Source organism: Vespa mandarinia, chromosome 2, assembly GCF_050613455.1.
Source record: "Vespa mandarinia isolate Hongniang chromosome 2, ASM5061345v1, whole genome shotgun sequence".
Lineage (NCBI taxonomy): Eukaryota > Metazoa > Arthropoda > Insecta > Hymenoptera > Vespidae > Vespa > Vespa mandarinia.
In genome coordinates, this window is record NC_140811.1 from 4980001 (window position 1) to 4992500 (window position 12500).

The following is a 12500-nucleotide window of genomic DNA, read 5'->3' on the forward strand; positions in this document are numbered from 1 at the left end:
AATTATGCACGAGACTTCAATATATAGATAATGTAGATAGTACATAGGACGTGCGTGAAACTTGATTGTACGTTTATTTAATTAAAATGCATTTTTAATGAAGTTTGCGTAATCAGGACCGTTGGATAAAAATAAATAAGACATTTTAACTTTTCTCTCTTTCTTTTTCTTTTCTTTTCATTTAATTTTAAGATCGAATCTTAAGTTATATCCACAATTCGATATCCATCGTAATTTTGATGAAGAACAAACAAGAAGTCTAGATGGAGAATGTGAAGGATTAAAAGAAAGAAAAAAAAAAAAAAAAAGAAAAAAAGATGTTTAACTTAAAAAAGTAAAACGCTCGCTTACGAACCGATCGTACTTTCGATATTAATCTCTAAGATGGAGAAAACGATACTAAAGGAAGTTCCTTTCGGGACAATAGTTTCAAAGCTATGGGCATATAAAAAAGTATTATAAGTTTGTAAATTGTATCGTTGTACTAGTAAGAGAACACGCAATGGGGGAAGGATGGCGACTACCGCAAACTTTTTTGACTTACGGTGCATTCTTCAGATTCATTATCTCACCGAAGTGAAAACCACGAGAAATATATTTGAAATCCGGTGATACCATTTATAGAAATTACTGAAACAAGGGGTTGGTTAAGAGGAACATAACATAACACAGTTACGAAATGTCAACTTCTTCTTTTTTCTCTCTCTTTATTTTCCCATTTTTCTGTTTTCCTTCTTTTTTTTTTTCTCTTCATTTTCGTATCCTTTCTCTTCTTGTTATTTTTTTCTTTTCTTTTCATTCGTCATCCTCATGGTCGTGTTCATCGTCATGAAAACGTCAGGAAGAACTCGCTCGGCTAGCAACTCGCCATGGTCACTAAGCGTAATCTCGTTAATCACACGGACTGTTTCGTACGTGCGTGATAATTTACCTCCGAGGTGGATCGTACTAGTTAAATGCTCGTCTCGTCGACATGAGAAAGAAGAAAAACTTATCGGTCGAAAATCTCGTTTATTTTATTCGTATATATATATATGTATATATATATGTATATATACATATATATAATATATTTATACGTACTTAGTTATATGCGTACATTCGAGCTATCAAATTGTTTCTTACATTGGACTTCAACAACTATTCACGTTTTGGTTAAACTTTCTCGCCTAACATCGATGTTCTCTAAACGTATGTGAGTAAATTGCACCATCTCGAACAAGGCACGTAGCAGACGTAGGCAAGCTTGGGTATTGCCTCGAAGCGGTTTAACCCAAAGTGCAGCCTATTAGAATAGATTGAACTTTGAATACTCCATCGTAGAGAGTTCAAAGGCTTTCCGGTTAACTCGTCTTAATCCTCGAATTTTTAAATATTCCTCTTTTATTCAACCAACTTCTTTAAGAATTCGACGAAATCTATTTCCTTTTCTCTTTTCTTTTTTCTTTTTTCTTTTATTTTTTTCTTTTTTTTTTTCTTTTTTGTGAAAGAAATTATTATCCAATTTTAAATTGAAATATTATTATTTCGAATCATACGTTACATTGGCGTATTTTAATAATTAGATTACAACATTTTAGATTAAACGAAGAAAATTGGTCTCGCAAATTTTACATAGCGAATTTTAAAATTATTTTCTAGTAAAATCATTGCATGCCATACTTTTCTTTTGATCAAATTTGACCGTACTTTATTCCATTTTATAACTCTCACTCACAGATCTCAATTAGACCTATGTATGTTAATTTTGTATTCAACATAGCATAACTCTCGGAGTAAAATGAATTTAACTCATGAAAATATACGTGAAAGTCGGTTAACGTGTTGGCAACTAGGTACATTGCAGTCCTAGAAAGTCCAAAAGTTGGCGCATCCCTTAAGGGGAACGTTAGATTTTGATATCCGCGTAACTGCAAAATTGAAATAAGAGTTTGTGCGTGCATTAACGTTGCACTAAAGTTTTGGCTTTGCATTATTAAATGCAATGGTTTTAATCTTTGTCTGAATATTATAACAAATATATGCATATAGTTTTACGACATTTTTATATTTTTTCTCCAAGAAGAATTATAAAAAATATATTGCGTGACGACTTGCGTGTAAGTTAAAAAAAGAAAAAAAAAGAAAAGAAAAGAAAAAAAAGAAAAAAGTTTAAGGCCATCATGGATCGTGCTGATTTCGTGAATAGATGCGTGTATATGTGTATATGTGTGTCTATACTTATATGCTATATTAAAGTTAAAAATTATAACTAATTGGGAGTTCTGAGGAGGTCATGGCGAAGTTGCTCGTTTTAACTTCAATTATTCCTCCTAGTTCCTTCTACGCGTTGGCTGTTACCCTCTTTTGTGAATACCATTCCTCATAAAACAATTCGTTATTCAGAGAAACGTTGAGAGATAACATAACTATTCGAGCAATTGAGAAATCCTTGGCATACCTTAATCTCGATAAGCTATATAAGTTTAAGCTATTCTTTGTGTTCCGTGCACTGTTTTCTGTGTTCTGTGTTTCATGTTTTTGTATTCTGTATTCTGTGTTTTGTGTTCTGTGTTCAATGTTCCGTGTTCTGTGATTTGTGATTTGTGATTTTTGATTTTGATTATGAATTATGAATATGAATTGTGAAGTTCACAAAACAATTCACAATTCAGTTCAGATATTAAAGTATCCATATGCTTTGGTTAATATAGGTTTCGTTGTTAAATGAAATTACGAAATCATTTGTTATGGAAGTGATGCAAGTATACTTTCTCCCAAAGTCTAATTGATCACCACATAAGCTATGTAGTAAAACCATTCCATGTATAGAATATATATTTTATTATTATACAATTATAGTTGATGTGGTAAACTTAACAATGCGCAATACCATATTCGCTAAAGTTCGTAGATCCAAGGATTTTGATATATTGTAATGAATCTAATGTTTATAAATCTTAATCTCTATCACTTTGATTATTTTTGTTTGATATTTATTTTTGTTTATATTTGTGCTTCGTTTTCTTTCGATTAATCTCATATACATATATTCATTGTCATTTAATTCATTACTTTAAACGACTTTATAATCCCAAAAAAATAATTAAGAAGGGCATGAACTTTCATTTTGTTATCGATTACTCGATGCCAAACAAGATAATACATTTTTATATGATTTTATGCTAAATTACAAATAAAAAATTGTAAAAATTTCACATTGCTTCGTTAGCGTTCAGCTGTGTTCGTTTAAATGCAAAATACTTTTCAAATAATTTATTCGATTTATGGGCCAAGCAAAATCAAAGCAATTTACGATTCTTACGATCCGAACGATCGTCAACGGGTCTAATAATTTTCCCGACAATTCCGTACTGCATTAATATTTGCTCGCGTACATATTCAACGTCTTCGCGTGAGATCGATTACTTTATAATACTATTCAAACTACCACGTCTTTGAGGAATATAAAGTATAAAAGTGAGTTATCGAAAATTTTGTCTGATAATTTTTGAAAAATATCTTTTAGAAAAATTCGTTTCATCTATAATTTCGTTTATTTTAAAATGAAATTTTATTTTTCCTTTCTACATACAAAATGACAAATGGTTAGCTCGTGCAAATATTTATGCTATGCTCCGGTAAACGTTACGATTTCTATAAATTCATTTATTTTAAAATTTTCAATCTACGCGAGATCGCATCACGGCAAAGTCTATATGTTTCATAAATGTCTGGCTATTTGTCTTCCACTGCGGTTCTTCCTGTTTTTCGTTTGTTTGTTTGTTCAGTTATATTCGGCAAAATTCAACGGAATTTGGTTTTACTTAATGTTTATCGTTTAATCGAAAACGTTGTTTCAACATCTGTGCCTGCTGTTTTATTCAATGTAATGTCAAGAGGTGACGTACACGTTTCTATCCGATGATAACTTTTAACTTTAAACGTGTCGTCCCCTTTTCACAAAGTTTCGTTTAATCCCGAGAATCGTGCGACCATTTGGAATTGAAATTTTGAATATGCTTGAAGTTGCATAATTACATGACCACCGGAATAAGTAAGTTCTGCCACAATTTTTTATAAATAAACGAACATAAAGCACTGAATCCGTTGGTTTTATTGTCATATTTGTGTGCATCAATTTGATTATTTTAGAATTTATACATAGTAAGCAGTTTTATATATATATATATGTATATAGGTATTATATACATAAATACATATCTATCGTCAGCATCCTTATTCGATCGCATCATATATGTGTCGACGCGTCCAATCAGAGCATCTCATCGATGAACCATAATACTTTTGTCGGATGACGCTTCTATCATTTGGCAGCGAGCATAAAATCGACGCTTCTCGTTTTGTTTGCAAACGAGTCTTTCCATTTGGTTTAGTGTAATCTGATTTTTCCGATGATCCGCTTAGTAGGATCGTTTTTGTGAAAAATCGAATTTTTCGTTAATTATCATTAAACTCGCGAGTTACATTAAATGGACAAATAAAAGACGAAAATGGATTTAAGAAAACTCCTAAATAAAGATAAATAGAACTAATCCTCTGATTTTGGAGTAATCCGGTCATTAAATTCTCGTATAGTTGTAGTTTCTAGAATAACGAAAGAAAAAAAAAAGAGAGAGAGAAAGAAAGAAAGAAGAAGAGAGAAAAAAAAAGAGAAGTTCTATCTCTTTTACGATGGTAAGGAAAGTTTTAGGTCAAAAAAGGAAAAGAACGAAGGTATCTCTTTTTTTTTGTTTATCGAACGGCTCGTGTGGTAGTATAGCATACAATCTCACCTACTTTCCCCATTTTCTCTAAAGTATTCTCATGACTGGTGACGCTTTTTCTACTGAAAAAGACAAGAGAGAGAGAGAGAGAGAGAGAGGAAGAGGGGAAAATACTACCCGTACGGAAACACGTAGAAGGCTCGCGATCTGTGGCCCACACGGTGGCAACCCTCGCGTAAACAAGCTCGTTTCTCCCGCTTAACATAATCCGTTTTGTAGGATTATCCCCTTATTATGTCTTCTGTTACACCACTTAGTGCCGAGTTGCTGGCAAGCTTACATCCAACTCGGCCAACGAGGGTTGTAATTTGTGGCTGTCGGTTTGTTACGCCTCATCTACGGCGATGAACGTAATATTTCGGGATATGACGACGTCAAATGATGCGTGTACGATAACGAGAGACGATATTGTCCGAAGTAAACTATGACCGGTATATCATTCACTATTACTACTATTATTAATAGTTCTAATATTGAGACATGTGAGAAACAGAACTGGCTTTCGTAAAAGTTTCTATCTCTTTTTTCTCCCACTTTCTTTGATCGCCGTAATAAAGAACCTCGACTATGACCAAATAGCAAGGAGAATAATGGTTGGTCATATGACCTAGTACAGTCGGTGATAAAAATCGTTCCTTCCGTATGTCGACAATAATAATGGTGATAATAATAATACGTTTGGATGCTTTCGATCGAGACGCGAAGTATTATGGAAATTCTATACTAGAGAGAGAAAGAGAGAGAAAGAGTGAGAAAGAGAGAGAGAGAGAGAGAGAGAGAGAGAGAAAGAGAGAAATAGAAATATACATACATACATATATACATACGTATGGTTGGTCCCGATCGATCACCGAATCTAGCTCACGATAATTTCAGCTCGTCGTATTGCATATATACGTGAAGGTGAAAACGTCTCAAGAGAAATAGCTAGCGACAATGAAGGCGAAGTATAAAAGGTTCGCTTGTAATGAGTTCTTTCCTTTTTTTTTTTGTCTTCGTTTAGGATATCGTGGAAACAGAGACAGAGAGAAAGAGAGAGAGAGTGAGAGAGAGAGAAAGAGAGAGAGATAAAGATAAAGAGAGAAAAAGAAGGGAGATATAGAGAGGGAGAGAGAGTAAGATAGATAGACTGCAGTTTCCATGCGCATAAACCTCGATGCGTGCCAAGCTATACGAGGATGAAGTAAAACGGCAGGTGGTAAGGTACGACACAAATATGAAAGGGGATCCACCCTTGACTCCACTTATTCATTACTTACGGTACACGTAACCCGTTAAGGTGGTACTCACTGTTATTTGTGGTTGAAAGAAGTGGTACACGGTTGCTTCTACGGATTGCATTTTGCTCGTAATTACAGTGCTGCTTAATTATTACGAACAATAAGGATGGATAATCGGTCGATGAACGAAAGGCGAAAAAAAGGATCATGTAGGATTTATTTTTAGATTATATTAATCGTTCGGAAAGTTGGGTGAGAAGTTGGATATCGATCGGGTATTTGAGATATAGTATTTCACTAGGCGGGTGTACGTTTAACGATGGTGCAAGGAGAAATAAATGAGAGAAAGGATTGAGGTAGGAAATAAAATTGATTTTCGTTCGGTCCTCGTTTTCTATCTCTATCTATTTCTATCCCTTTCTTTCTTTAGATATGGGAACTGCTATGAAGAGTGTGTGTCACTCGTTAGAGAAACTCTTCCAGTAGCTCGAAGCGCCAATGGGATCGTTAGTGGAAAGCGAGATAGGATTTCGTACAGTTCGGTGGGGCTTTAAGAGAGAACGCTCAGCAAAGCATTTTCCTTTTCCCCGAAGGATCGAATCCCAGGATGGTGATTCTCTTGAGTTAGATCAATTAAATTCGTGTTAATGTTAGTTCGGTTTGTCGTAGAACGTAGAACATAGAACTAGAAGATTGTTATTACTATGATTACGATTCCTTTGTTAAGATAGGAGATCTTTTTTGTAGAAATGTTTTAAACGATGGTATATCTTTTGGATCCCTTTATATGTATAAATTTCTCCATTAACTTTCTAATAACTTTTTGTATTTTTTAATAAACATTGTAAATAAATAAAAGATGTCACCGAACGTCAGTTTCTTCTCGAAATGAATATTTTCACGCTTAAATCAACGAACGATAGCAGATAAAATAATTTGGCGACTGTGTCGTTATATCTTTACGAAATTATAAGTTTAGCATCACAAGTTATAGGAACTTTCATCGTGTTAATTTACACCGAATTAAAAAAGAATAATACTATTTTTTGTATGACCTATTTTGAAAAGAATAAATTTATTAATTGTTATCTAATTCTACGAGACTCTAATTGAACTTTTCAATATGAGTTGAAAAATATTGTTATTTTGAGCATTGAACCATTCTTTTTTTATTTTATTTTTTATTTTATTTTTTATTTTATTTTATTCGAACGTACAATTTTCAAAGTTATTAATACGATTAAATATTTTAAGTCAAAGAATTTTAATTTCAATAAAGATCGGTTTAATACGTAGAAAGGTTTAATACGGGATAACATTTACGTGAAAAAAGCAAGATTTATTGGATAACTATTTTAATTCTAGCCGAACTTTGCTTTACATGAACTTTATATGAGAATGAGGACACTGTCGCATTTATCTTGAATTATCATTTATTATTTAAATATTTATTTATAGTACGATATTTCTTATTCGTTCGAAAATTACGATAAAAATAATTTTTTTTTTGTTTTTTCTTTTAAATGTATCCTTCTTCAGTTTTATGTCATTTTATTTGTGATCGTACGTACATATTCTTAATTTCAAATTCTCCTTCGTTGTCGTCGTCGTCGTCGTCGTTATCGTCGACGGTGACGTAAAGTTTACATCTCGTTCCTCGTTACAAAACAGGTCATAATAACGCGTATTCAGATCTCAGTGCGAATTTTACACGGCACTCCTCGGTTGTAAAGACTTCTCGAGCGTTTTCGAGAAGGTAATCCTTGGTCTAAGCCAGGCAATATCGGTTCGTTGCTCATTAGCAAGCCGGCACACACCGGTCTCTCTACGATCGCAAATTGTACAGCTGCAAATGCGAGAATAACGAGCTTTTCCTCTGCTTGCATAAAGAGAGACGTATTGTGTACGACATGTGGGATTGAATGTTCACATCAACAAGATACCACGAACTTCCTTGCGAAATCGTAACTCAGGAAGTTGTTTGCTTTAAGTTTCCGTTCGTCTTACATTCGTTTCGATATTCGACGCACGTTCGATCATAGCTATATCGGATTACGATATGTGTATGTGTATCTATGTGTGTGTGTATGTGTGTATGTGTGTATGTATGTATATATATCTATCGATATTTTTCTTCGTTAAATTATTTTCTTTCATTATCAAAGATTTATTTCTTATATCTTTTCCCTTGTAATCATCAATAAGTCATCTATATGTTTTCATTAGTTTCATTATTCGTAAAATAACAATCAACTTTCTATCGTCATTTGACCCAGTTTCCTCTTGGTCCAGCAAGTCACGATCTTAACTCGCATAAGTTAATATCCAAGTACTAAACTTGAATTGACTCGAGGCGGAAGTGATAATGAATTATTATTATGGAAGTATATCTCATTCGGTGGAAATGGCTATAGTAAATATATGTGTAGACGTGTATTTGGAATGTATAAATGAATATACGTACTTATGAACTATTGATATATATATAATCATATTGGAATTACTCAAATGATGCGATATTATAAAAGTAATTTGATAAATAACTTTTTTAGTTTGAGAATATAGATACATTTGTCATCTTCGAGGAAGTAAAAGTCGAACTATACCATTCAATATATGAAACGGATAAGACAAGTCGATTTAAAGGGAAATACTAGTAAATAGCGAATAACATTCGAAATTTTCCTCTCGTTGAAAATAAATTTCTCTGACAAGCAATTTTGTCCTAGCTGTGTAAGTACATGTTCGCTAACCGATTCGTTGAGATCGATCCCATTTCATCGGAAACATCGTTGCTCTTTACGTTTTTCGTCCCTTGGGAAAGTTTAAGGGTCTCTCTCTCTCTCTCTCTCTCTCTCTCTCTCTCTCTTTCTTTGTCTTTATTTTTGTTTTTTTCTTTCTCTTTTCTTCGAGTTTCTAAAGTCTCGCGCGAGTGCTCTTTTGAAAATTGGATTTCGATCGTACAAAGATGTTTTTTATTCCATCGTAATTAGATGGAAATTCAACGAGTCAATTTTGCGAAGTATAATGCATAAGTATTGTTATGTTTGACTGCATTGTAAAGAATGCAGACCCTTAAGTGCAGTTGAGATGGTAGTCGATATAATGACGTATTTTATTTAGTCTTCGATACTGTCTTAACACATACATATGTACACGTAGATAGATGCAGATACACACAGAGACGTCTTTCAAGATCCTAATTTGCTTTTTTCCCCCCCTTTTTTTTTTCTTCTTCTTTTTTTTTTCTTTTTTATTTCAGAAAATTTCTTCATAGCGATATTCTTCCTTCGACTCTCTATTTTCTACTTTCCTCTCCATTTTAACTGTCTCGAACTTTCACAATTACTTAACCGTCTCTCTCTCTCTCTCTCTCTCTCTTTTCTCCTTACTTCTGCAGTTCCGTGTATTTCTCCCGTTATTTTACTACTACACGTTCCCGACAGCATTTGTATTTGGATGCCGCCGGAGAGCAAAGTTCATAGAAAAGTATATGACACTTTTCTTTCCGTATTTTAATGAGCTTTCGCGCAACTTTATTTCCAAGCCGAGTTCGGGGTCTCTAATCTGTATAATAATTTCCCGAAGCTCAACGGTAATAGATTCTTTTTCGATGGATGGAAAGTCTTTTCCCGATGTGATTCCGCGTGTAAACTTTTATCATCGAGCTTGTATCTTATTTTTCAGTCAAAAGAAGGTCCGTTTTAAATTAAACGACGAGTCGTTTTAATCACTCAGCGGTTATTAATTATCTCTCTTTCTTTTTCTATCTTATTGTCTCTCTCTCTCTCTCTCTCTTTCACTTTCTCTCTCTCTCTCTCTCTCTCTCTCTCTCTCTCTCTCTTTCACTTTCTCTCTCTCTCTCTCTCTTTCTCTCTCTCTCTCTCTCTTTCTCCTTTTTTTTTCTCCCCCATCATCGTCTCCGTACGCCATTACTGTCTTTGTTCGTCCTTTTATTCTCTCCCTCTTATTGCTCCCCCTGTCTCTCATCTCACAAGGGATATCTTCGATTTTTATTTTACGTAGGTGTGTACGTGTATACAGCCTTGCGGAGACACATTAACTCGTGAGTGCTCTCGGGTAATGCCCAGAGAATAACAGCCCCCTTGCATTTCGTTTCCAATGTCTTATTTCGGCTAAAGGTATATATTCGTAGCTTCGAGTTTTAGAAGAAAAAGAAAAGGAAAAAGGGGAAAATGAGAAGAAGAGAAAGAGAAAAGAGAAAAGAAAAAGATTGCTTCTTTTCCGTAAGAGTTTCGCAGTTTAACGACTATTCGACGATACAAATTTAGTCGGATGGTATTTCGCACCGTACTATATATTGTTTCGGTGTAACAATTCTAGACAGAAGAATAGAAAGTTTAAGAAGATTGCTGTTTATGTAATTTCTATTGTGAGCTCTATTCTATCTGTATGGATGATGCCTATGCAAAATACTTGTCTCTTGTTTTGTTTAAGGAAACAATAGGACGTACTACGATAGAAATCTTTACTATGTAATATGAAATAAATAGATACTAATTATAGGTATGTACGTTTCGAGATAATACAATTTTCATGAGCATCGTGCACGTAGATATATTCGTTCGTACATGCAAAGATGTATAACCATGTCTATATCGGTTCTTCCTACATTGATTCAATTATTAATTCACAGAAGATAAAGTTCTACTCGTAAATCGTATACGTTTCGTATGCATTATAGTTTTAATAAATTCCGTTAAGGGAAGAAGACTCTAGTAGTTTAGAACTTTCAAAACATCGATTTTTCTTTTTCTTTCTTTTCTATTTTTCTTTTTTCTTTCTTTTTTTTTTTTTCTTTCAAAACATCGATTTTTTTTTCCTTTTCTATCTTCTTTTTTTTTTTTTCCTTTTCTTTTCTTTATTTTTTTTTTTTCCTTTATTTTTTTAAACTTTTCACTTTTTCGACATGTAAAGAATTGTCAAAAATGTTAAAAAGAAATTTTTAAATTCTAAAAATTATCTCATTTATAGACTTTTAAGTAATGGCCATTGCATGTTTGCCTTTTTAAATTAAAATCACGTATCTTTTCGACGACAATACGAATTTCTACTTTTCGTCGAATAATATTTGAAACGTGTTTTTCTTCAAAATTATCACTTTACAAACTGTCGTAACAAATAAATATATCAAGAACAGAGGAAATAATTTTGAAATATATCTTACGATCGAACAAAGTATAGATATTTATTGTTATTTTCTAATCCAATGTAGAAGAGAATATTATTGAATGAGAAGTTTTCTTTTAAAATTTAAACTTCCGTCATTCTTCTTCTTTTTCAATCTTCTTTCTCCAAATGCAACAAAGTGAACGAGTCTTCTAATTCGAGTAACGTTTTTTTTCTCTATCCTTTCGAGTCGTAGAATACTTTTAATTACACGTTACAGCTGCCACCGAAACGAAATTTAACCTTCCACTATCGATTCGATTTCGTTTACGGCGGATACGCACGTTCCTTCTTCGACAGGAAATTGCGATGTAGTTCGTAGTAAATATACATACGTACATACATACATACATATATACATATCTATATAGACGTACCAACGGAGAAGGTAGTACTAAACAGGCAAATGTGTTAACCCGCTAGTACGGTTTCAAGGATCCATCGTAGAAACGGTCGACTACTCATCAAAGGGTATCTATATTAATGAGATGGCGTGCGCCACGGCGCCCAGACGTCGACCAGCCTTATTACGTGTGCAAGCGAATGACGTTCGGTTTCAAGAAGGTTCTCCTCTTCCTCCTACCATCGTTAACGTCGTTCTCGTTAAAATTTATGAAAAAAGAAAAAGACAGCCTACGGTCGTTCCTCGACTAAATCGTTAAACAAAATTTATTACAGAACGTCATTCTCGGCGCCAAAGAGAAAATAAATTCTAAGTCGAATCGTATGCACCTTTCTCACTAGCGGTTAGACCTCAAATGTCGACGTTCGTTCAAAGCAAATAAAACGGAGTTGGCAAATAGGAATTTACGAGGCAGAGAGAGAGAGAGAGAGAGACAGCCCCTTCAAGGCGTTTAACGAAGTAGTTACGGAGGAAGTTCGTTGACAAATACTCGGACACGAGAAAATATCGTCCTTCTGATGGATAGCTTAGAATATTCACGACTTAAGTATAAATTTTTCGAAGATAATGTAATCATTTTATTGAATGAAATGAAATTTTAAAAGATCTCGGTACCTTCGAAGATTGCAATCGAGATGAACAATAAATAACGTTAGAAGAGAAACGTCCTCGGTTTAATTAATACCATTAAATCCATCCATTTCTTTAACCAACGTTCATTCATTCTTTCTTCGTTTTTATAGAACGACATTGCATTTATCCAAACTGGAATAAGGAAGGAAATAAAAAAAAGGAGATAAAGGTTTCTGTGAAAAAAAACCCCTCTATTTTATTTGAGAAATGACGATTACGTTTTATAGCTTCCTTATCGTGTTTAGAAAAAATAATGTCGACCTCGGAAAAATCTTTGACGTTGAATTG

The 12500-nt window shown here is 33.6% G+C and overlaps 1 protein-coding gene across 7 annotated transcripts in view; it reads right to left on the reverse strand.

Annotated features, from left to right (window-relative positions):
* The window catches only part of dpr12 (defective proboscis extension response 12), a 193429-nt gene that overhangs the window by 27732 nt on the left and 153197 nt on the right, over positions 1–12500 (reverse strand). The window lies entirely within an intron of this gene.